The 26,079-nt window shown below is 45.6% G+C and overlaps 1 long non-coding RNA gene across 1 annotated transcript in view; it reads right to left on the bottom strand.

Annotated features, from left to right (window-relative positions):
- The window catches only part of LOC143764884 (uncharacterized), a 36,304-nt gene extending 12,367 nt beyond the window's left edge, over positions 1–23,937 (bottom strand). Inside the window, exon 1 of the long non-coding RNA XR_013213290.1 lies at positions 23,782–23,937. This is a non-coding gene — a long non-coding RNA (uncharacterized LOC143764884). The remainder of the gene's footprint in view (positions 1–23,781) is intronic.
- Positions 23,938–26,079: the final 2,142 nt, after the last annotated feature.

Raw genomic sequence — 26,079 nt, forward strand, 5'->3', positions numbered from 1 at the left:
AACGCCCACATAGCTAGACTAATCTCGTTAGAGATGATGCCCTACCGGTTAGTTGAAAGCGAAGCTTTCAAAGCCCTGATGGAGTACGCTGAACCACGATACGAGCTACCCAGTCGACACTTTTTTTCCAGAAAAGCCATCCCAGCCCTGCACCAGCATGTTAAACAGCGCATCGTCCATGCACTCAGGCAATCTGTGAGTACAAAGGTGCACCTGACTACAGATGCATGGACCAGTAGGCATGGCCAGGGACGTTATGTGTCCATCACGGCACACTGGGTGAATGTGGTGGATGCAGGGTCCACAGGCGACATCAATTTAGGGACAGTTGTGCCTAGCCCACGGTCTAGGAAACAGTTGGCTGTAGGCGTTCGCACCCCCTCCTCCTCCTCCTCCTCGTCCTCCTGCAGAAGCTACAGCTCTTCCACAGAACGCAGTCTGCCAACCACTCCATCGGCAGATGACACTGTTGCACACCAGTTGTCCCATTATGGGCCAGCTACTGCCAAGCGTCAGCAGGCTGTATTGGCTATGAAGTGCTTGGGCGACAACAGACACACCGCGGAAGTTCTGTCCGAGTTCTTGCAACAAGAAACACAGTCGTGGCTGGGCACAGTAGATCTTGAGGCAGGCAAGGTAGTGAGTGATAACGGAAGGAATTTCATGGCTGCCATCTCCCTTTCCCAACTGAAACACATTCCTTGCCTGGCTCACACCTTAAACCTGGTGGTGCAGTGCTTATTGAAAACTTATCCTGGGTTCTCCGACCTGCTCCTCAAAGTGCGTGCACTTTGCTCACATATCCGACGTTCGCCTGTACACGCCAGCCGTATGCAGACCTATCAGCGGTCTTTGAACCTTCCCCAGCATCGCCTAATCATAGACGTTGCAACAAGGTGGAACTCAACACTGCACATGCTTCAGAGACTGTGCGAACAGAGGCGTGCTGTTATTTATTTGTGGGAGGATACACGGGCAGGCAGTAGGATGGCAGACATGGAGTTGTCAGGTGTGCAGTGGTCTAAGATACAAGACATGTGTCAAGTCCTTCAGTGTTTTGAGGAATGCACACGGCTGGTTAGTGCAGACAACGCCGTAATAAGCATGAGCATCCCCCTAATGCGTCTGCTGATGCAAAGTTTGACGCACATAAAGGAGCAGGCGTCTGCACCAGAGGAAGAGGAAAGCCTTGATGACAGTCAGCCATTGTCTGGTCAGGGCAGTGTACAGGACGAGGTAGCGGGCGAAGAGGAGGTGGAGGACGAGGAGGATGATGGGGATGAGTATATTTTTAATGCCGAACCTTTCCCGGGGGCACAGGAAATTGGTTGCGTGTCACGGCCGGGTTCTGGTTTTTTGAGGGACACAAGTGACGTAGATTTGCCTGCAACTGCCCCTCAACCAATCACAACCGGAGATTTGACAACTGGAACTTTGGCCCACATGGCGGATTATGCCTTACGTATCCTAAAAAGGGACACACGCATTACGAAAATGATGAACGATGACGATTACTGGTTGGCCTGCCTCCTTGATCCACGCTATAAAGGCAAATTGCAAAATATTATGCCACATGAGAACTTGGAACTAATATTAGCAACCAAACAATCAACTCTTGTTGACCGTTTGCTTCAGGCATTCCCAGCACACAGCGCACGTGATCGTTCTCACACGAGCTCCAGGGGGCAGCAGACTAGGAGTGTTAGGGGTGCACACATCAGAAGTGGCGTTGGACAGAGGGGTTTTCTGACCAGGTTGTGGAGTGATTTTGCTATGACCGCAGACAGGACAGGTACTGCTGCATCAATTGAAAGTGACAGGAGACAACATTTGTCCAGTATGGTTACTAACTATTTTTCATCCCTTATCGATGTTCTCCCTCAACCGTCATTCCCATTTGATTACTGGGCCTCCAAATTAGACACCTGGCCAGAATTGGCAGAATATGCATTGCAGGAGCTTGCTTGCCCGGCAGCAAGTGTCCTATCAGAAAGAGTATTCAGTGCTGCAGGTTCAATATTAACCGAAAAAAGGACTCGTCTGGCTACCCAAAATGTTGACGATCTAACATTCATTAAAATGAACCACAACTGGATTTCAAAATCTTTTGCCCCACCTTGCCCGGCCGACACCTAGCTTTCCTATGAAAGGCTCTTGCCTGTGAATTACTTTTCTAATGTCTAATTTGCTGCAGCTGATTGTACAGCATACGACATGTTTACACCTCCCTAAATGGCCAAACTCCCCACACGGGGCCGTGGTATCGCGACTTGGCGCAAGCACCCGTGAGACTGCTGTTTGTCTGAAGAGGTGGGTGTGCTCGCTTTTGGTTGACGGCATTGCTACTGGGTCCCTCATAGTACAATGTAGTGTCTCTGGCGGTGGTGGTGCACACCCAACGTCAGACACACCGTTGTAACATGAGGGGCCCTGGGGCGGTCCCGCCGGCCTCTAGAGAGTTCCCCCCTACCCCAGCTCAAAATGTGCTCTACCACATGCAAAATTATGTCGCACAGCTCCACCAATCTTTAGTCTATTCGCTGACATCATTCAATGTCTGGCACTGACAATACAAATTTGTAGACATCTACGATGCAACTTAAAGTAGTCTGTGTCTGTGTCCTATATTGGCACCATTAAATAGTTACTGCCAAATTACTATGTCAGAAACTCAGCAGATGAGCCCACCCCTGTACCTAAGTATGCCACCTTTTTTTTTGTTTTGGTTGTTTTGCGAGACATTAACATCTATTTATATTTTGGGAGTACTGGGACAGACACTCCTTGCACTACTCCTCCACTCACCACCAAGCTGCCCGTGTATCCATGTAACCGCTGTAAAACTGCCATGAGCCTATTGTTTGTTATTTTAGGCCTTTGAAGCCTGTCTGCGGTCCCTCCTTCCACTAGTCCTCCACTGACCAGACCACTGCTGCCCGTGTACCCCTGGAACCAATTATAAAGTGCCTACAGCCAGCCCATTTTCTTATGTTAGGCCTTTGAAGCCTGTCTGCGGTCCCTACTTTAAATACTCCTCCACTGACCACCAAGCTGCCTGCCCGTGTATCCATGTAACCGCTGTAAAACTGCCATGAGCCTATTGTTTGTTATTTTAGGCCTTTGAAGCCTGTCTGCGGTCCCTCCTTCCACTAGTCCTCCACTGACCAGACCACTGCTGCCCGTGTACCCCTGGAACCAATTATAAAGTGCCTACAGCCAGCCCATTTTTTTATGTTAGGCCTTTGAAGCCTGTCTGCGGTCCCTCCTTCCACTAGTCCTCCACTGGCCAGACCACTGCTGCCCGTGTACCCCTGGAACCAATTATAAAGTGCCTACAGCCAGCCCATTTTCTTATGTTAGGCCTTTGAAGCCTGTCTGCGGTCCCTACTTTAAATACTCCTCCACTGACCACCAAGCTGCCTGCCCGTGTATCCATGTAACCGCTGTGAAACTGCCATGAGCCTATTGTTTGTTATTTTAGGCCTTTGAAGCCTGTCTGCGGTCCCTCCTTCCACTAGTCCTCCACTGACCAGATCACTGCTGCCCGTGTACCCCTGGAACCAATTATAAAGTGCCTACAGCCAGCCCATTTTCTTATGTTAGGCCTTTGAAGCCTGTCTGCGGTCCCTCCTTCCACTAGTCCTCCACTGACCAGACCACTGCTGCCCGTGTACCCCTGGAACCAATTATAAAGTGCCTACAGCCAGCCCATTTTCTTATGTTAGGCCTTTGAAGCCTGTCTGCGGTCCCTACTTTAAATACTCCTCCACTGACCACCAAGCTGCCTGCCCGTGTATCCATGTAACCGCTGTAAAACTGCCATGAGCCTATTGTTTGTTATGTTAGGCCTTTGATAGCCTGTCTGCGGTCCCTACTTTAAATACTCCTCCACTCACCACCAAGCTGCCTGCCCGTCTATCCATGTAACCGCTGTAAAACTGCAATGAGCCTATTGTTTGTTATTTTAGGCCTTTGATAGCCTGTCTGCGGCCCCTACTTGCAATACTCCTCCACTGACCACAATGCTGCCTGGAGTGCCTGCCTGTGTATCCATGTAACCGATGTAAAACTGCCATGACTGCCTACTGTTTGTTATTTTAGGCCTTTGATAGCCTGTCTGCAGCCCCTACTTGCAATACTCCTCCACTGACCACACCAATGCTGCCCGTGTACCCCTGGAACCTATTTAAAAGTTCATAGAGCCTAGTTATATATGTTATTTACTATTAATAAGGCCATGATGGACTACGCTGTACCACGCTACAAGCTAACCAGTCGACACTTCTTTTGCGAGAAAAGCCATCCCAACCCTCCACCAGCATGTAGAAGACCGCATTGTCCATGCACTCTGGCAATCTGTGAGTACAAAGGTGCACCTGACAACAGACGCATGGACCTGTAGGCATGGCCACGGAAGATTACGTGTCCATTACGGCGCAATGGGTTAATGTGGTGGATGCATGGTCCACAGGGGACAGCCTACTAAGTCTGTCTGCAGTCCCTAATTCAAATTGTCCTCCACTGTCTAAATCGGAGCTTCCACCTTCTGGCTTTCGGCCTATAGTATCAGAAATTAAACTGCATTTGGCCTTCAACTTTGGTTAGGGCCTACTAACGGCTTCTGCCCCTCCCTGGTGTTGCCCTCAACTAAATAAAGCTGAGCTTCAACCTTCCGGCTCTCATTAAGTGGTTTTAAAAAAAAAAAATGGTGGTTAGGGCCTACTAACGGCTTCTGCCCCTCCCTGGTGTTGCCCTCAACTAAATAAAGCTGAGCTTCAACCTTCTGCTCCAAATTACCATTTTAAAAAATGCAATAGGCTTTTCCGGCCTACTAAAGGTGTCTGTCTGTGTGCCCCTGCCTGGTGTTGCCCTCAACTAAATAAAGCTGAGCTTCAACCTTCTGCTCCAAATTACCATTTTAAAAAATGCAATAGGCTTTTCCGGCCTACTAAAGGTGTCTGTCTGTGTGCCCCTGCCTGGTGTTGTCCTCAACTAAATAAAGCTGAGCTTCAACCTTCTGCTCCAAATTACCATTTTAAAAAATGCAATAGGCTTTTCCGGCCTACTAAAGGTGTCTGTCTGTGTGCCCCTGCCTGGTGTTGTCCTCAACTAAATAAAGCTGAGCTTCAACCTTCTGCTCCAAATTACCATTTTAAAAAATGCAATAGGCTTTTCCGGCCTACTAAAGGTGTCTGTCTGTGTGCCCCTGCCTGGTGTTGTCCTCAACTAAATAAAGCTGAGCTTCAACCTTCTGCTCCAAATTACCATTTTAAAAAATGCAATAGGCTTTTCCGGCCTACTAAAGGTGTCTGTCTGTGTGCCCCTGCCTGGTGTTGTCCTCAACTAAATAAAGCTGAGCTTCAACCTTCCGGCTCTCATTAAGTGGTTTTTTAAAAAAAAAAGGGTGGTTAGGGCCTACTAACGGCTTCTGCCCCTCCCTGGTGTTGCCCTCAACTAAATAAAGCTGAGCTTCAACCTTCTGCTCCAAATTACCATTTTAAAAAATGCAATAGGCTTTTCCGGCCTACTAAAGGTGTCTGTCTGTGTGCCCCTGCCTGGTGTTGTCCTCAACTAAATAAAGCTGAGCTTCAACCTTCCGGCTCTCATTAAGTGGTTTTTTAAAAAAAAAAGGGTGGTTAGGGCCTACTAACGGCTTCTGCCCCTCCCTGGTGTTGCCCTCAACTAAATAAAGCTGAGCTTCAACCTTCTGCTCCAAATTACCATTTTAAAAAATGCAATAGGCTTTTCCGGCCTACTAAAGGTGTCTGTCTGTGTGCCCCTGCCTGGTGTTGTCCTCAACTAAATAAAGCTGAGCTTCAACCTTCTGCTCCAAATTACCATTTTAAAAAATGCAATAGGCTTTTCCGGCCTACTAAAGGTGTCTGTCTGTGTGCCCCTGCCTGGTGTTGTCCTCAACTAAATAAAGCTGAGCTTCAACCTTCTGCTCCAAATTACCATTTTAAAAAATGCAATAGGCTTTTCCGGCCTACTAAAGGTGTCTGTCTGTGTGCCCCTGCCTGGTGTTGTCCTCAACTAAATAAAGCTGAGCTTCAACCTTCCGGCTCTCATTAAGTGGTTTTTTTAAAAAAAAAGGGTGGTTAGGGCCTACTAACGGCTTCTGCCCCTCCCTGGTGTTGCCCTCAACTAAATAAAGCTGAGCTTCAACCTTCTGCTCCAAATTACCATTTTAAAAAATGCAATAGGCTTTTCCGGCCTACTAAAGGTGTCTGTCTGTGTGCCCCTGCCTGGTGTTGTCCTCAACTAAATAAAGCTGAGCTTCAACCTTCCGGCTCTCATTAAGTGGTTTTAAAAAAAAAAAATGGTGGTTAGGGCCTACTAACGGCTTCTGCCCCTCCCTGGTGTTGCCCTCAACTAAATAAAGCTGAGCTTCAACCTTCTGCTCCAAATTACCATTTTAAAAAATGCAATAGGCTTTTCCGGCCTACTAAAGGTGTCTGTCTGTGTGCCCCTGCCTGGTGTTGTCCTCAACTAAATAAAGCTGAGCTTCAACCTTCTGCTCCAAATTACCATTTTAAAAAATGCAATAGGCTTTTCCGGCCTACTAAAGGTGTCTGTCTGTGTGCCCCTGCCTGGTGTTGTCCTCAACTAAATAAAGCTGAGCTTCAACCTTCTGCTCCAAATTACCATTTTAAAAAATGCAATAGGCTTTTCCGGCCTACTAAAGGTGTCTGTCTGTGTGCCCCTGCCTGGTGTTGTCCTCAACTAAATAAAGCTGAGCTTCAACCTTCCGGCTCTCATTAAGTGGTTTTAAAAAAAAAAAATGGTGGTTAGGGCCTACTAACGGCTTCTGCCCCTCCCTGGTGTTGCCCTCAACTAAATAAAGCTGAGCTTCAACCTTCTGCTCCAAATTACCATTTTAAAAAATGCAATAGGCTTTTCCGGCCTACTAAAGGTGTCTGCCCCTCCCTGGTGTTGTCCTCAACTGAACAAAGCTGAGCTTCCACATTCTGGCTTTCGCCCTATACTATCAGATATTAAACTGCATTTGGCCTACTAGTGTGGTTAGGCCCTTGAAACAGTGTCTGCTGCTCTTGGGTTTGCTACTCCACTGAACAAAGCAATGCCGCCTGTTTAGTCCTGTTACCAATTTTGAACTGCATGTAGCCTACTTTATTCTTTGGCCCTATATCTGTTTCCTCCTCATCCTGCCCATTGCCCAGCCACTGCTAAATGAGTCTGCTGGTACATTGACCTAGACCACTACATTCCCCTTGTACTCTACACAGCCAGAATCTGACCCTGCTGAAAGTAAGGTTCCCCTTCCCGCATGTTATACCACCTTACACAGGGACAAAGAGGAAGGTGCAGATGAAAGTGCAGGTTCCTTCATCAGGTGGGGGGGCATACTCGTTGGCGACGTCACTGGCACAGGGCCCCTCAGAGTACGCAAAAGTGTCGCTGCTGGTGGGAGGCGCCCCCGCCATGCAAACACACCGCCGTACTTTGAGGGGCCCTGTGCCAGTGGCAATGCGAACGAGTGGGCCCCCCCCTGCTTGCTCAGGATCACAGCACTTGCAACTTTTAAATACTTACCTTTCCCTGCAACACCGCCGTGACGTAGTCCGCATTTCCTGGGCCCACGAAAAACTTGAGCCAGCCCTACTCCCCCCACAACTTTCCCCCAATTCCCTATGCCCAACTATTATTATACAGTTAATTAAGATTGGCAAGCTTCAGAAACAAGAATGGATGTTTTTGGCATTAAAATGGGCACTGTAGGTGTTTTCCTGGCCTCCACTCACTGCCGACTATGCTTCCCCATTGACTTGCATTGGGTTTCGTGTTTCGGTCGATCCCCGACTTTTAGCGATAATCGGCCGACTGCACTCGACTCGACTCTGGACAAAATCGGGTTTCCCAAAACCCTACTCGATCTTAAAAAAATGAAAGTCGCTCAACCCTAGTTTTCAGCTGACCGTGCAGTTCCCTTTTGTATCTTTCTACTATCTAGTAAGCGGACCTCGCTTTGCTGAACCTACTTTCATACTGCGTATGTCTTTTCCTCTGAACTCACCGTCAATATATGTGGGGGGCTTCTGTCTCCTTTTTGGGGGAATTTCCCTAGAGGTAAGCCAGGTCTGTTTTTTCCTCTACTAGGGTAAGTTAGTTCTCTGGTTGGCGAGAGACGTCTAGGGACAAAACGTAGGCACGCCCCCCGGCCACTATTAGTTGTGTGGTAGGTTTAGCTCACGGTCAGCTCGAGATTCCATCACCCAAGAGCTCGTTCGTTATTTATGTGTCCTGACGTTCCCCTGCCATTGGGAGCCATGACAGTATGGCCGGCCACGTGTTAAAACTGTTGGCAGAAGAAAGGAGAGAAAAAGAAGTCTGCAAATTTTTTTATTTTTTTTCCCTCTGTGTTTGCTCTATAGTTGAATCAGTTGCATTTCAGCTCTAATTGCAGTCTTTGTCTCCCTCTCCTTCTAACCCTTGAATGGCTCTGATCTCACCTGCTTAAAATGGATCCTCAGAGTTTGGCTATAGGTTTGAATAATCTTGCCACAAAAGTTCAAGATTTACAGGATTTTGTTATACATGCTCCTATATCTGAACCTAGAATTCCTATACCAGAATTTTTCTCCGGAGATAGATCTCGTTTTTTGAATTTCAAATATAACTGTAAATTATTTCTTTCTCTGAGACCTCGCTCCGCTGGAGATCCCGCACAGCAGGTTAAGATTGTAATTTCCTTGCTGCGAGGTGACCCTCAAGATTGGGCTTTTGCATTGGCACCAGGGGATCCTGCGTTGCTCAATGTGGATGCGTTTTTTCTGGCTTTGGGGTCGCTTTATGAGGAACCTAATTTAGAGATTCAGGCTGAAAAAGCCTTGATGGCCCTGTCTCAAGGGCAAGATGAAGCTGAAATATACTGCCAAAAATTTCGTAAATGGTCTGTGCTTACTCAGTGGAATGAGTGCGCTTTGGCGGCGAATTTCAGAGAGGGTCTCTCTGATGCCATTAAGGATGTTATGGTGGGGTTCCCTGCGCCTACAGGTCTGAATGAGTCCATGACAATGGCTATTCAGATTGATCGGCGTTTGCGGGAGCGTAAAACTGTGCACCATTTGGCGGTGTCTTCTGAGAAGGCGCCAGAGAATATGCAATGTGATAGAATTCTGTCCAGAAGTGAACGGCAGAATTTTAGGCGAAAAAATGGGTTGTGCTTCTATTGTGGTGATTCAACTCATGTTATATCAGCATGCTCTAGACGCACAAAGAAGGTTGATAAGTCTGTTTCAATTGGCACTTTACAGTCTAAGTTTATTCTATCTGTGACCTTGATTTGTTCATTATCGTCAATTACCGCGGACGCCTATGTCGACTCTGGCGCCGCTTTGAGTCTTATGGATTGGTCCTTTGCCAGGCGCTGTGGGTTTAATCTAGATCCTCTGGAAGTCCCTATACCTCTGAAGGGTATTGATTCTACGTCATTGGCTAGTAATAAACCACAATACTGGACACAAGTGACTATGCGTATGACTCCAGACCATCAGGAGGTGATTCGCTTCCTTGTGCTGTACAATCTACATGATGTTTTGGTGCTTGGATTGCCATGGTTACAATCTCATAATCCAGTCCTTGACTGGAAAGCAATGTCTGTGTTAAGCTGGGGATGTCGGGGGGCTCATGGGACGTACCTTTGGTTTCCATTTCATCATCTATTCCCTCTGAGATTCCGGCATTTTTGTCTGATTATCGTGATGTTTTTGAGGAGCCTAAGCTTGGTTCACTCCCTCCTCACAGAGATTGCGATTGTACCATAGATCTGATTCCAGGCAGTAAATTTCCAAAGGGTCGTTTGTTTAATTTATCCGTACCTGAACATGTTGCTATGCGAGAGTATATTAAGGAGTCTCTGGAAAAGGGACATATTCGTCCTTCTTCATCTCCCTTAGGAGCCGTTTTTTTCTTTGTGTCTAAAAAAGATGGCTCTTTGAGGCCGTGTATTGATTATCGACTCTTGAATAAAATTACAGTCAAATATCAGTATCCTTTGCCACTGCTGACGGATTTGTTTGCTCGAATAAAGGGGGCTAAGTGGTTCTCTAAGATTGATCTTCGCGGTGCGTATAATTGGGTGCGAATTAAGCAGGGGGATGAGTGGAAAACCGCATTTAATACGCCCGAGGGCCATTTTGAGTATTTGGTAATGCCTTTTGGTCTTTCAAATGCCCCTTCAGTCTTTCAGTCCTTTATGCATAACATTTTCCGTGAATATTTGGATAAATTTATGATTGTGTATCTGGATGATATTTTGATTTTTTCGGATGACTGGGACTCTCATGTCCAACAAGTCAGGAGGGTTTTTCAGGTTTTGCGGGCTAATTCCTTGTGTGTGAAGGGTTCTAAGTGTATTTTTGGGGTTCAAAAGATCTCTTTTTTGGGGTACATTTTTTCCCCTTCTTCCATTGAGATGGATCCTGTCAAGGTTCGGGCTATTTGTGATTGGACGCAACCTACTTCTCTTAAGAGCCTTCAGAAATTCTTGGGCTTTGCTAATTTTTATCGTCGATTTATAACTGGTTTTTCGGATGTTGCTAAACCTTTGACTGATTTGACCAAAAAGGGTGCTGATGTTGCTGATTGGTCCCCTGCTGCTGTGGAGGCTTTTCGGGAGCTTAAGCGCCGCTTTTCTTCTGCCCCTGTGTTGCGTCAGCCTGATGTTGCTCTTCCTTTTCAGGTTGAGGTCGACGCTTCCGAGATCGGAGCTGGGGCGGTTTTGTCGCAGAAAAGTTCCGACTGCTCCGTGATGAGACCTTGTGCGTTCTTTTCTCGAAAATTTTCGCCCGCCGAGCGAAACTATGATATTGGTAATCGGGAGCTTTTGGCTATGAAGTGGGCTTTTGAGGAGTGGCATTGGCTTGAGGGGGCTAGACATCAGGTGGTGGTATTGACCGATCACAAGAATCTGATTTATCTTGAGTCTGCCAAGCGCCTGAATCCTAGACAGGCGCGCTGGTCGTTGTTTTTCTCTCGGTTTAATTTTGTGGTCTCATACCTACCAGGTTCTAAAAATGTGAAGGCAGATGCCCTTTCTAGGAGTTTTGAGCCTGATTCCCCTGGTGATTCTGAACCTACAGGTATCCTTAAGGATGGGGTGATATTATCTGCTGTTTCCCCAGACCTGCGAAGGGCTTTGCAGGAGTTTCAGGCGGATAGACCTGATCGTTGCCCGCCTGGTAGACTGTTTGTTCCTGATGATTGGACCAGTAGAGTCATCTCGGAGGTTCATTCTTCTGCATTGGCAGGTCATCCTGGAATCTTTGGTACTAGGGATTTGGTGGCTAGGTCCTTCTGGTGGCCTTCCCTGTCTCGAGACGTACGAGTTTTTGTGCAGTCTTGTGATGTTTGTGCTCGGGCCAAGCCTTGTTGTTCTCGGGCTAGCGGATTGTTGTTATCTTTGCCTATTCCGAAGAGGCCTTGGACTCACATCTCTATGGATTTTATTTCTGATCTCCCTGCTTCTCAGAAAATGTCTGTCATCTGGGTGGTGTGTGACCGTTTTTCAAAGATGGTTCATTTGGTGCCTTTGCCTAAGTTGCCTTCCTCATCCGAATTGGTTCCTCTGTTTTTTCAAAATGTGGTTCGCTTGCATGGTATTCCGGAGAATATCGTTTCTGACAGGGGGACCCAGTTCGTGTCTAGATTTTGGCGGGCATTCTGTGCTAGGATGGGCATTGATTTGTCTTTTTCGTCTGCGTTCCATCCTCAGACTAATGGCCAGACGGAGCGAACTAATCAGACCTTGGAGACTTATTTGAGGTGTTTTGTGTCTGCGGATCAGGATGACTGGGTTGCCTTTTTGCCATTGGCAGAGTTTGCCCTCAATAATCGGGCTAGTTCTGCCACTTTGGTTTCTCCTTTCTTTTGCAATTCGGGGTTTCATCCTCGTTTTTCTTCCGGTCAGGTGGAGTCTTCGGATTGTCCTGGAGTGGATACTATGGTGGATAGGTTGCATCGGATTTGGGGACAGGTGGTGGACAATTTGAAGTTGTCCCAGGAGAAGACTCAGCATTTTGCCAACTGCCGTCGTCGTGTTGGTCCTCGTCTTCGTGTTAGGGACTTGGTGTGGTTGTCTTCCCGTTTTGTCCCTATGAGGGTTTCTTCTCCTAAGTTTAAGCCTCGGTTCATCGGTCCTTATAGGATTTTAGAGATTCTTAACCCTGTATCCTTTCGTTTAGACCTTCCGGCATCTTTCGCTATCCATAATGTCTTCCATCGGTCGTTGTTGCGGAGGTATGAGGTGCCGGTTGTTCCTTCTACCGAGCCTCCTGCTCCTGTGCTGGTTGAGGGTGAATTGGAGTATGTTGTGGAGAAAATCTTGGACTCCCGTATTTCCAGACGGAGACTACAATATCTGGTTAAGTGGAAGGGTTATGGTCAAGAAGATAATTCTTGGGTAACTGCTTCTGATGTTCACGCCTCTGATTTGGTTCGTGCCTTTCATAGGGCTCATCCGGATCGCCCTGGTGGTTCTTGTGAGGGTTCGGTGCCCCCTCCTTGAGGGGGGGGGTACTGTTGTGAATCTGCTTTTGGGCTCCTTCTGGTGGTGGCTTGCGGTACTGGTGACTCGGGTGTGTTTTCTTTCTCAGTTCACCTGTTTTCATCAGTAGTGGGGAGTTGCTATTTATTCCTGCTCTTCAGTCATTGCCTTGCCGGCCATCAATGTAACCAGAGCCTTTCTGTTGCATGTTCCTGCTCCTAGACTACTGATCAGCTAAGTTGGACTCTTAGTCCTAAGTTTGTTTGCATTTTTGTTCCAGTTTACAGTTAAGTCTTTCTCTGTAGCTGGAAGCTCTTGTGGGCTGAAATTACCACTCCGGTGTCATGAGTTGACACATGAGTTTAAAGTAATTTCAGGATGGTATTTTAAAAGGGTTTTCAGCTGACCGTGCAGTTCCCTTTTGTATCTTTCTACTATCTAGTAAGCGGACCTCGCTTTGCTGAACCTACCTTCATACTGCGTATGTCTTTTCCTCTGAACTCACCGTCAATATATGTGGGGGGCTTCTGTCTCCTTTTTGGGGGAATTTCCCTAGAGGTAAGCCAGGTCTGTTTTTTCCTCTACTAGGGTAAGTTAGTTCTCCGGCTGGCGAGAGACGTCTAGGGACAAAACGTAGGCACGCCCCCCGGCCACTATTAGTTGTGTGGTAGGTTTAGCTCACGGTCAGCTCGAGATTCCATCACCCAAGAGCTCGTTCGTTATTTATGTGTCCTGACGATCCCCTGCCATTGGGAACCATGACAGATATTTCAGTCAAGTTGGATTCTCAGGAGATGCAGATATACATTCCATGTCTTTAGTTAGATGGTGGCATTTTTGTATTATCTGCTGTGGATATTTTTATGGATTTAATAGTGACCGCTTAGTATTCTGTCCTATCATTTCCTATTTAGCTAGCGTGGCCTCTTTTGCTAAATCCTGATTTCTGCCTGCGTGTGTCTTTCCTCTAATACTCACAGTCAATATTTGTGGGGGGCTGCCTATCCTTTGGGGTTCTGCTCTGAGGCAAGATAGAATTCCCATTTCCATCTATAGGGGTATTTAGTCCTCCGGCTGTGTCGAGGTGTCTAGGATGTGTTAGGTACACCCCACGGCTACTTCTAGTTGCGGTGACAGTTTAGGGTTTGCGGTCAGTACAGGTTCCACCTACTCCTGAGAAAGTCTCATGTGGCTCCAAGGTCACCGGATCATAACAGTACAACTGGCCAACAATGAGTTAAATGCATCTCAGGAGAAGGGAAGAAAGAGCCATTTTTTATTCTGTAGCCTGCTTTGTCTTTTCTTCCCTCTTTTTCTCTGGGTAGCTGAGGAGTCTTGTGCTAGCATGGATGTTCAGGGATTAGCTTCTCGTGTAGACCACCTTGCTGCTAGGGTACAGGGTATTTCTGATTATATTGTTCAGACTCCAGTTTTAGAGCCTAAGAGTCCTACTCCTGATTTGTTTTTTGGGGACAGGTCCAAATTTTTGAATTTTAAAAACAACTGTAAACTGTTTTTTGCTCTGAGACCTCGATCCTCTGGTGATTCCATTCAGCAGGTTAAAATTGTCATCTCCCTGCTGCGTGGTGATCCTCAGGATTGGGAATTTTCCCTGGAATCTGGGAATCCGGCCTTGCTTAATGTAGACACCTTTTTTCAGGCTTTAGGATTATTATTAGTGTTGAGCATTCTGATACCGCAAGTATCGGGTATCGGCCGATACTTGCGGGTATCGGAATTCCGATACCGAGATCCGATACTTTTGTGGTATCGGGAATCGGTATCGGGATTAATATCAATGTGTAAAATAAAGAATTAAAATAAAAAATAGGGATATACTCACCTCTCCGGCGGCTCCTGGACTTTACCGCCGTAACCGGGAGCCGTTGTACCTAAGAATGCGCGCTTGAAGGGCCTTAGATGAGGTCACTGCGCTCTGATTGGTCCGTAGCGGTCGCGTGACCGCTACGCGACCAATCACAAAGCAGTGACGTCACCTAAGATCTTTCAAGCGCTTGAAATACCTTAGAAGACGTCACTGCTTTGTGATTGGTCGCGTAGCGGTCACGCGACCGCTACGCGACCAATCAGAAGCTGCGGACGTCTTCTAAGGTATTTCAAGCGCTTGAAAGAAAGAAAGACTGCCGGAAAGAAGCCAAGGGTGAGTATATTCCTATTAGGTATATACTCACCCTCGTACGTGCCCTGCTTCTTTCCGGCAGCCTTCCTTCTTAAGAATGAGCGTGTTCAGGGCCTTAGATGACGTCACTGCTTTGTGATTGGTCGCGGCGGCCCACGTGACCGCTCAGCGACCAATCACAAGCCGTGACGTAATTCTCATGGCCTAAATTCCTAGAATGAGGAATTTAGGACCTGAGAGAATTACGTCACGGCTTGTGATTGGTCGCTGAGCGGTCACGTGGGCCGCCGCGACCAATCACAAAGCCGTGACGTCATCTAAGGCCCTGAACGCGCTCATTCTTAGGAACAGAAGATGCCGATTACTACCAGGGCTCGTCAGAGGGTGAGTATATCAATATTTTTTATTTTAATTCTTTATTTTACACTTAAATATGGATCCCGGGGCCTGAAGGAGAGTTTCCTCTCCTTCATACCCTGGGAACCATAGTATCCAATTGCACTGCATTGGGTTTCGTGTTTCGGCCGACCCCGACCCCGACTTTTTTATAGGATCGGCCGATTTCACTCGACCCGACTTTTGAGAAAGGTTTCGTGAAACCCGACCCGATCCTATAAAAATAAAAGTCGCTCAACCCTACTCATTATCATCATTTTCTGTCATGGCGTTTGTGGATTCAGGCGTCGCCTTGAACTTAATGGACTTTGAGTTTGCCAGGCGTTGTGGTTTTCCCTTGCAGTCTTTTCAGAACCCTTTTCCTTTAAGGGGCATTGATGCTACACCTTTGGCTAAAAATAAGCCCCAGTTCTGGACACAGGTGACCATGTGCATGGCGCCAGCCCATCAGGAAGATTGTCGATTTCTGGTGTTGCATAATTTACATGATGCTATCGTGCTGGGTTTTCCGTGGTTGCAGGCACATAATCCTGTGTTGGATTGGAAGTCTATGTCTGTGACTAGTTGGGGATGTCAGGGGGTTCATAATGATGTTCCTTTGATGTCAATCTCCTCTTCTTCCACTTCTGAAATTCCAGAGTTTTTGTCTGATTTTCAGGATGTATTCGATGAGCCCAAGTCCAGTTCCCTTCCACCGCATAGGGACTGTGATTGTGTGATTGACTTGATTCCAGGCTGTAAGTTTCCTAAGGGCCAACTTTTCAACCTGTCTGTGCCTGAACATACCGCCATGCGGAGTTATGTTAAGGTGTCTTTGGAGAAAGGACATATTCGGCCATCTTCTTCACCGTTGGGAGCAGGATTTTTTTTTGTTGCTAAGAAGGATGGCACCTTGAGACCCTGTATTGATTATCGCCTCTTGAATAAGATCACGGTCAAGTTTCAATACCCTTTACCTCTGCTTTCCGATTTGTTTGCTAGGATTAAGGGGGCTAGTTGGTTTACTAAGATTGACCTTCGGGGGACATATAATCTTGTTCGTATTAAGCAGGGTGATGAATGGAAAACTGCGTTTAATATGCCCGAAGGCCATTTTGAATACCTTGTGATGCCATTCGGGCTCTCTAATGCTCCATCTGTTTTTCAGTCCTTCATGCACGATATCTTCCGGACTTATCTTGATAAATTCATGATTGTATATTTGGATGACATTTTAATTTTTTCCGATGATTGGGAGTCTCATGTGAAACAGGTCAGGATGGTATTTCAGATCCTTCGTGATAATGCTTTGTTTGTGAAGGGGTCTAAGTTTCTCTTTGGAGTGCAGAAGGTTTCTTTTTTGGGCTTTATTTTTTCTCCCTCATCTATAGAGATGGATCCAGTTAAGGTTCAGGCCATTCATGATTGGATTCAACCCACATCTGTGAAGAGCCTTCAGAAATTTTTGGGCTTTGCTAATTTTTATCGCCGTTTCATTGCTAACTTTTCCAGTGTGGTTAAACCCTTGACCGATTTGACGAAGAAAGGCGCTGATGTGACGAATTGGTCCTCTGCGGCTGTCTCTGTCTTTCAGGAGCTTAAACGACGATTTACTTCTGCCCCGGTGTTGCGTCAACCAGATGTTTCTCTTCCGTTTCAGGTTGAGGTTGACGCTTCTGAGATTGGGGCAGGAGCCGTTTTGTCTCAGAGGGATCCTGTTGGTTCCTTGATGAAACCGTGTGCCTTCTTTTCCCGTAAGTTTTTGCCCGCTGAACGCAATTATGATGTCGGCAATCGGGAGTTGTTGGCTATGAAGTGGGCGTTTGAGGAGTGGCGACATTGGCTCGAGGGAGCTAAGCACCGTATTGTGGTCTTGACCGATCATAAGAATCTGATTTACCTCGAGTCTGCCAGGCGGCTGAATCCTAGACAGGCTCGATGGTCCTTGTTTTTTTCCCGTTTTGATTTCGTGGTCTCGTATCTTCCGGGTTCTAAGAATATTAAGGCTGATGCCCTCTCTAGGAGTTTTTTGCCTGATTCTCCTGAGGTCCTTGAACCGGTCGGCATTCTGAAAGAAGGGGTGGTCCTTTCTGCCATTTCCCCTGATTTACGACGGGTTCTTCAGGAATTTCAGGCTGACAAACCTGACCGCTGTCCAGTGGGGAAACTGTTTGTTCCTGATAGATGGACTAGTAGAGTGATTTCTAAGGTTCATTGTTCTGTGTCGGCTGGCCATCCTGGTATTTTTGGTACCAGAGATTTGGTTGGTAGGTCCTTTTGGTGGCCTTCTTTGTCACGTGATGTGCGTTCTTTTGTGCAGTCCTGTGGGACTTGTGCGCGGGCCAAGCCTTGTTGTTCCCGTGCTAGTGGGTTGCTTTTGCCTTTGCCGGTCCCTGAGAGGCCCTGGACGCATATTTCTATGGATTTTATTTCTGATCTTCCGGTTTCCCAGAAGATGTCTGTCATCTGGGTTGTTTGTGACCGGTTCTCTAAGATGGTCCATTTGGTGCCTTTGCCTAAATTGCCTTCCTCTTCTGATTTGGTTCCGTTGTTTTTTCAGCATGTGGTTCATTTGCATGGTATTCCGGAGAATATTGTGTCCGACAGAGGGTCCCAGTTTGTTTCTCGGTTTTGGCGGGCCTTTTGTGCTAAGCTGGGCATTGATTTGTCTTTTTCTTCCGCATTTCATCCTCAGACAAATGGCCAGACCAAGCGAACTAATCAGACTTTAGAAACTTATCTGAGATGCTTTGTGTCTGCTGATCAGGATGATTGGGTGGCTTTCTTGCCATTGGCCAAGTTTGCCCTTAATAATCGGGCTAGTTCGGCTACCTTGGTTTCGCCCTTCTTTTGTAATTTTGGTTTTCATCCTCGTTTTTCTTCGGGGCAGGTTGAGCCTTCTGACTGTCCTGGTGTGGATTCTGTGGTTGACAGGTTGCAGCAGATTTGGGCTCATGTGGTGGATAATTTGGTATTGCCTCAGGAGGAGGCTCAACGTTTGGCTAACCGTCGTCGGTGTGTTGGTTCCCGGCTACGGGTTGGGGATCTGGTCTGGTTGTCTTCCCGTCATGTTCCTATGAAGGTTTCTTCCCCTAAGTTTAAGCCTCACTTTATTGGTCCTTATAGGATTTCTGAGATTATTAATCCGGTGTCTTTTCGATTGGCCCTTCCGGCTTCTTTTGCTATCCATAATGTCTTCCATAGATCTTTATTGCGGAAATATGTGGTGCCCGTTGTTCCCTCTGTTGATCCTCCGGCCCCTATGTTGGTTGATGGGGAGTTGGAGTATGTGGTTGAGAAGATTTTGGATTCTCGCTTTTCGAGGCGGAGGCTTCAGTACCTTGTTAAATGGAAGGGTTATGGCCAGGAGCATAATTCTTGGGTTTTTGCCTCTGATGTCCATGCTGCTGATTTGGTCCGTACCTTTCATCTGGCTCATCCTGATCGGCCTGGGGGCTCTGGTGAGGGTTCGGTGACCCCTCTTCAAGGGGGGGGTACTGTTGTGAATTCTGCTCTTGGGTTCCCTCCGGTGGTTGTTGGTAGTAATGCAGTTGTCCCTGGGTTGCAATCCTGGGCAGGTGTCCCTGCTGATTGCAGCTCTGACTGGGATATTTAGGTGTGCAGGATTCATTAGCCCTTGCCAGTTGTCCATTGTTCTTGGAGGTTTTGCATCTCTGTCTGGTTCCTCCAGCCCTGCTGCCAAATCAGCAAAGATAAGTGTCTGGTTTTGTTTCTGCAGCACACATGCTGTGACCACAAATGAAAAAAACACGACAACAAAGTCCCAGGTAAGTTATAAGAAATACATATAAATTTATTGAGTGATCAGGTAAAAAGATGACACACAACGGAAAGGGAATTGAGTACACCTACTAACACATGTCAAGAGAGTTGGACATTCACAGGACAGCAAAATAACGGATCATAATGGCAAAAAAGACATTAAATATCATTTGTTACAATTATTGTATTAATCTGTATTGCCTGATACATGTACAGCCTGGTAACAAGGTATAGCATATAAATACAAAAAGGGGCCATATAAGAGCCACATGAAAAGATAGATGTGTTTACCTATATACTACCAGGGGCAAGTCCAGGAGTGTCCACCCGGGTGGTAGTATATAGGTAAATACATCTATCTTTTCATGTGGCTCTTATATGGCCCCTTTTTGTATTTATATGCTATACCTTGTTACCAGGCTGTACATGTATCAGGCAATACGGATTGATACAATAATTGTAACAAATGATATTTAATGTCCTTTTTGCCATTATGATCCGTTATTTTGCTGTCCTGTGAATGTCCAACGCTCTTGACATGTGTTAGTAGGTGTACTCAATTCCCTTTCCGTTGTGTGTCATCTTTTTACCTGATCACTCAATAAATTTATATGTATTTCTTATAACTTACCTGGGACTTTGTTGTCGTGTTTTTTTCGTTTGTGGTCATAGCCTGTGCGACTTTTTCCCATTATGTCCATAGAGGTCATTATAATCACAGTATAATTATTTATTTTCACCTTAGTATTGTGACTGTGATTTGTTGCTTTCATGAGGTATGTTCATTTCAGCACACATGCTGTGTGCTTTACAATTCAGTACTATTCAATGTTTTTTCTTGTCCAGCTTAGACTGTGTTTGGATATTTCAGTCAAGTTGGATTCTCAGGAGATGCAGATATACAGTGGGGCAAAAAAGTATTTAGTCAGTCAGCAATAGTGCAAGTTCCACCACTTAAAAAGATGAGAGGCGTCTGTAATTTACATCATAGGTAGACCTCAACTATGGGAGACAAACTGAGACAAAAAAATCCAGAAAATCACATTGTCTGTTTTTTTATCATTTTTTTTTGCATTTTATGGTGGAAAATAAGTATTTGGTCAGAAACAAAATTTCATCTCAATACTTTGTAATATATCCTTTGTTGGCAATGACAGAGGTCAAACGTTTTCTGTAAGTCTTCACAAGGTTGCCACACACTGTTGTTGGTATGTTGGCCCATTCCTCTATGCAGATCTCCTCTAGAGCAGTGATGTTTTTGGCTTTTCGCTTGGCAACATGGACTTTCAACTCCCTCCAAAGGTTTTCTATAGGGTTGAGATCTGGAGACTGGCTAGGCCACTCCAGGACCTTGAAATGCTTCTTACGAAGCCACTCCTTCGTTGCCCTGGCGGTGTGCTTTGGATCATTGTCATGTTGAAAGACCCAGCCACGTTTCATCTTCAATGCCCTTGCTGATGGAAGGAGGTTTGCACTCAAAATCTCACGATACATGGCCCCATTCATTCTTTCATGTACCCGGATCAGTCGTCCTGGCCCCTTTGCAGAGAAACAGACCCAAAGCATGATGTTTCCACCACCATGCTTTACAGTAGGTATGGTGTTTGATGGATGCAACTCGGTATTCTTTTTCCTCTAAACACGACAAGTTGTGTTTCTACCAAACAGTTCCAGTTTGGTTTCATCAGACCATAGGACATTCTCCCAAAACTCCTCTGGATCATCCAAATGCTCTCTAGCAAACTTCAGACGGGCCCGGACATGTACTGGCTTAAGCAGTGGGACACGTCTGGCACTGCAGGATCTGAGTCCATGGTGGCGTAGTGTGTTACTTATGGTAGGCCTTGTTATATTGGTCCCAGCTCTCTGCAGTTCATTCACTAGGTCCCCCCGCGTGGTTCTGGGATTTTTGCTCACGGTTCTTGTGATCATTCTGACCCCACGGGGTGGGATTTTGCGTGGAGCCCCAGATCGAGGGAGATTATCAGTGGTCTTGTATGTCTTCCATTTTCTAATTATTGCTCCCACTGTTGATTTCTTCACTCCAAGCTGGTTGGCTATTGCAGATTCAGTCTTCCCAGCCTGGTGCAGGGCTACAATTTTGTTTCTGGTGTCCTTTGACAGCTCTTTGGTCTTCACCATAGTGGAGTTTGGAGTCAGACTGTTTGAGGGTGTGCACAGGTGTCTTTTTATACTGATAACAAGCTTAAACAGGTGCCATTACTACAGGTAATGAGTGGAGGAAAGAGGAGACTCTTAAAGAAGAAGTTACAGGTCTGTGAGAGCCAGAAATCTTGATTGTTTGTTTCTGACCAAATACTTATTTTCCACCATAAAATGCAAATAAAATGATAAAAAAACAGACAATGTGATTTTCTGGATTTTTTTTTCTCAGTTTGTCTCCCATAGTTGAGGTCTACCTATGATGTAAATTACAGACGCCTCTCATCTTTTTAAGTGGTGGAACTTGCACTATTGCTGACTGACTAAATACTTTTTTGCCCCACTGTACATTCCATGTCTTTAGTTAGAAGGTGGAATTTTTGTATTATCTGCTGTGGATATTTTTAGGGTTTTAATAGTGACCGCTTAGTATTCTGTCCTATCCTTTCCTATTTAGCTAGCGTGGCCTCTTTTGCTAAATCCTGATTTCTGCCTGCATGTGTCCTTCCTCTAATACTCACAGTCAATATTTGTGGGGGGCTGCCTATCCTTTGGGGTTCTGCTCTGAGGCAAGATAGAATTCCCATTTCCATCTATAGGGGTATTTAGTCCTCCGGCTGTGTCGAGGTGTCTAGGATGTGTTAGGTACACCCCACGGCTACTTCTAGTTGCGGTGACAGTTTAGGGTTTGCAGTCAGTACAGGTTCCACCTACTCCTCAGAAAGTCTCATGCGGCTCCAAGGTCACCGGATCATAACACACCTCCATCATTACCCATTCCATGACCTCCATCATTTCCTCCTCCCCCACTATCCCCATCATTGCCCTTTTCACCACCACCATTATGTTTTCCCCCACCACCCCATCATTACCCATTCCACCACCTCCATCATTGCCTCCTCCCCACCACCCCATGATTGTCCTTTTCACTGACATCATCATTGTCTTCTCCCCCTCCACCCCATCATTACCCATTCCATGACCTCCATCATTTCCTCCTTCCCCACAATCCCCATCATTGCCCTTTCCACCACCACCTTCATTGTCTTTTCCTCTACCACCCCCATCATTGCCCATTCCACCTCCTCCATCATTTCCTCCCCACCACCCCCATTATTACCCATTCACCACCTTCATCATTTCATCGTCCCCCGTCACCCCCATTATTACCCTTTCCACCACTCCATCATTGTTTTCTCCCCTACCACCCATATCATTGCCCTCTACATCAACCCAATCATTTCCTTTTTCCCCATCATTGCCTTCTACATCAACCCAATCATTGCCTTTTGCCCCATCATCCCCATCATTGCCCTCTCCTCCACCTACACACACAGACACACACAGCACCATTCACCTCTCTGCACACACACACACACCCCTCACCACACCTCTGTGCACGGTATCGTGAAGCTGCAACATCGCTGGACAGGAAGCAGGAAGGATCCCTGCAGGGATAGCTTCCTGCCCGCCACACATGAGGGCAATCTAGCCAGGGGCCCCCCAGAGCCTCTGGGCCAGATAAACTGGCCAGATTGCCCTCATTAGCCGCCATGCAGGGACCCCCCAGAGCCTCCAGGCCCCAGTGCAGCGGTTGAAAAGGCGATATGTCCGCCCATGCATTGTGCCTTTATGGTAAGTCGCAAGGTGCATAGAGTATAGGGAGTTCCTGCCTCCAGCATTGACGCACATATTTCGCCAAGCTTCATCTGAATTTTTTTTAAGGTTTTAAGAAGGAGAGATTATGCACTAAGTAAATAGGAGCACATAACCCATTCAAAATGTGCCATAGATCATCCATCCTTTATTGAACAAAAGCTCTTTTTTTTCCAGCTAATTGTCTGATATTTAATGTTCAGTCGTTTTTCTATAAAAATCTAAATGCTCAATATTATATCCATCTACTATTGTGTTATCATAATATATAATAGAATTTAATCAGATATCTATTGAGTACCTGTGTCACTTTGATTATATTTAAGTACTCAATTCCTTCCATTTTCTAGCACCTGTTCCTGATTTTAGTTAAATTTAAAACAATTTTTCAATAAAAATTTAATTTGTATTATTAAATCAAGTGTCACTTCTGGTTGTTACAAATAGACAAAAAGACCAGCCCATTCAAACTAGTGTGAACAGGCGCTAACCAAAAAAAGCTGTTATTTTGGTTGGTGCCTGTTCACACTAGTTTGGATGTGCTGGTCTTTTTCTCTGTTTGTATTAAAGCCTTTTTGGACATGTGAACTCCCACTCCCAACAGCCACAGGGGATTTTAAGTAGTTAGCTGGTCCACTCCTGACCCATAAATTGTAGGCTTTTTTGCCCAGGAGAAGTAACAAAACAGGACAGGGACTCAACTTTCGAAGGACGCCTTGATGTGGCAGTTGGGCACATATATATTGGCCAATCTATGCGCTGAGTACCTTATTTTCTGCTGTATTTTTCATAGCAATTTTTGCAGATGAATATTTCGTATATAAATTATATAGCGCTGTTTTTCCTTTTTTCCCCATTTCCTATGGCAGTAATGCATCTTCAATGTTCTAGAGGAATCATTCTTGGTAAATCATGGTTGTTGCCATTGGGAAACCAAACACCATTTTGATTAAATGTGTGGTTACAAGAAGTGCTGCCCATATATAAAGGTTGATTTGTATTAAAGAGGACAAACCATTGCTATAAATACTTGTATTATTCAAGTTTTCTTTTTCCTTTTCTCATTTTATATACATTGTTTTCAAATGACAAGCAAACCTTTTTGTCTGAAATGTGTTTGCTATAGAATTTCCCCCAATAGCCATATTTTTATACTTACCTACTAAAGATGATGATTGTATTAAGACCTTTGACTCTGAAATCCTTCATTTTGATTTAATTCACTGTGGCACTGCTGGTCTCCGAGCCTTGGACTTCTAAAGTGGTTGTGCTGACTCTTCTTGTGTTTTCCTTGATCGAATATTAGGCAGGTGGTTTTCACATTATGGGTGATTGGGATTGACACTCCTTGATATAAATTTCCATGACATAACTAGAAATTACAACTATCACATGGTAAGATTTTATTATAGATACAGAAACATTTAGCTATTGGTAATTTGAGAAGGTAATAAAACTTGGATAGCAGAAGAGTAAAGTTTCCGAGTTGCACAATCAAGCAAGAGGGTTAAAGGTTCACTGCGCTGTGAGTATTTCTCAGTCTTAAGACTTACATGTTACCTTTTACATTACAATTGTTTATATATATATATATACTTTTTAGAATGTTTCATTTCCTAGTATTAGTATATTACTCTTCATGTTGTATAATTAGAGTGACTGAAGAGATGTGGTTACAAAGAGTACAAGGGGAAGTAAATTTTCATATTGCTATTTTTCTGAGTATTGTCTTTGTGTGATGCTTTTTGGTTTCTCATATTCGTATAGCTAGAAGTCATAATTATCATACATACATTGATCTCAGTTATTGTGTTGTACGATAATAAATTATATTGTGGTACTAAGCCAGAAAAATCAATGTAAATACTTTTATGCCCAATGATGAGGTATCACTCTGAGTATGCTTTGTCATCATTGGGCATAAAAGTACTCACGTCGATTTTTGTTATTGTAAAGTAGGCATAGTCTATAGCCTAGTGTAAGGCACAGTGGGGCATATTGCCACATTGTGATGCTGCTGCATTATAATGCACACCATTGTTTATGGCTTGACTTAAAACAATGAAAAAGTGGACTTATTGATCCAGATGAAGGTTAAAAGAAGCCCCTTTCACATGAGCCTGTCATTAGATCCAGCATGAATTATTATTGCAGCCAGGAATGTTTAACTCTGAAATGCTGCAAACATAGTTTGCCTCTGTGATGTTTCAGAGAAAATGTAGATTGAAAAGCCAGATGGGGACTATTGGGAGAGACCTGACTTATCTGACACATACCCTGGACAGCTTCTTTCTGCTACTCTCCAGTTCATTGACAGGTTTTCTCTGATGTACACATAGTCCCCAGTAGTCCCCGGCACGCATTTCAAACTATGTTTTCTTTGAAACGCCACAACATTTCACAAGAAAGAATAGCTTGTTGTAATTGCATAGTAATTGTAATTGCTATTATAATTATTATTTATTATTATAGCGCCATTTATTCCATGGCACTTTACATGTGAGGAGGGGTATACATAATAAAAAACAAATACAATAATCTCAATCAATACAAGTCACGACTGGTACATGAGGAGAGAGGACCCTGCCCGCGATGGCTCACAAACTACAAGGGATGGGTGAGAATACAGTAGGCGAGGGTAGAGTAGGTCGTGCAGCTGTTTGGTCTAGCGGTGGTTACTGCAGGTTGTAGGCTTGTCGGAAGAGGTAGGTCTTCAGGTTCTTTTTGAAGGTTTCCACTGTAAAGGTACCATCACATTAAGCGACGCTGCAGCGATATAGACAATGATGCCGATCGCTGCAGCGTCGCTGTTTCGTCGTTGTGTGGTCGCTGGAGAGCTGTCACACAGACAGCTCTCCAGCGACCAACGATGCCGAAGTCCCCGGGTAACCAGGGTAAACATCGGGTTACTAAGCGCAGGGCCGCGCTTAGTAACCCGATGTTTACCCTGGTTACCAGTGTAAATGTAAAAAAAACAAACACTACATACTTACATTCCGGTGTCTGTCGCGTCCCCCGGCGTCCGCTTCCCTGCACTGTGTAAGCGCCGGCCCTAAAGCAGAGCGGTGACGTCACCGCTGTGCTCTGCTTTACGGCCAGCCGGCGCTGACACATTCAGTGCAGGGAAGCCGCCGGCAGGGGAAGTGACAGACATCAGAAGGTGAGTATGTAGTGGTTTTTTTTTTACTTTTACAATGGTAACCAGGGTAAATATCGGGTTACTAAGCGCGGCCCTGTGCTTAGTAACCCAATATTTACCCTGGTAACAAGTGAACACATTGCTGGATCGGTGTCACACACACCAATCCAGCGATGTCAGCGGGTGATCCAGCGACGAAATAAGGTGCTGGCCTTCTAGCTCCGACCAACGATGTCACAGCAGGATCCTGATCGCTGCTGAGTGTCAAGCACAACGATATCGCTATCCAGGACGCTGCAACGTCACGGATCGCTATCG

The sequence above is a fragment of the Ranitomeya variabilis genome, chromosome 4, assembly GCF_051348905.1.
Source record: "Ranitomeya variabilis isolate aRanVar5 chromosome 4, aRanVar5.hap1, whole genome shotgun sequence".
NCBI classification, from domain to species: domain Eukaryota; kingdom Metazoa; phylum Chordata; class Amphibia; order Anura; family Dendrobatidae; genus Ranitomeya; species Ranitomeya variabilis.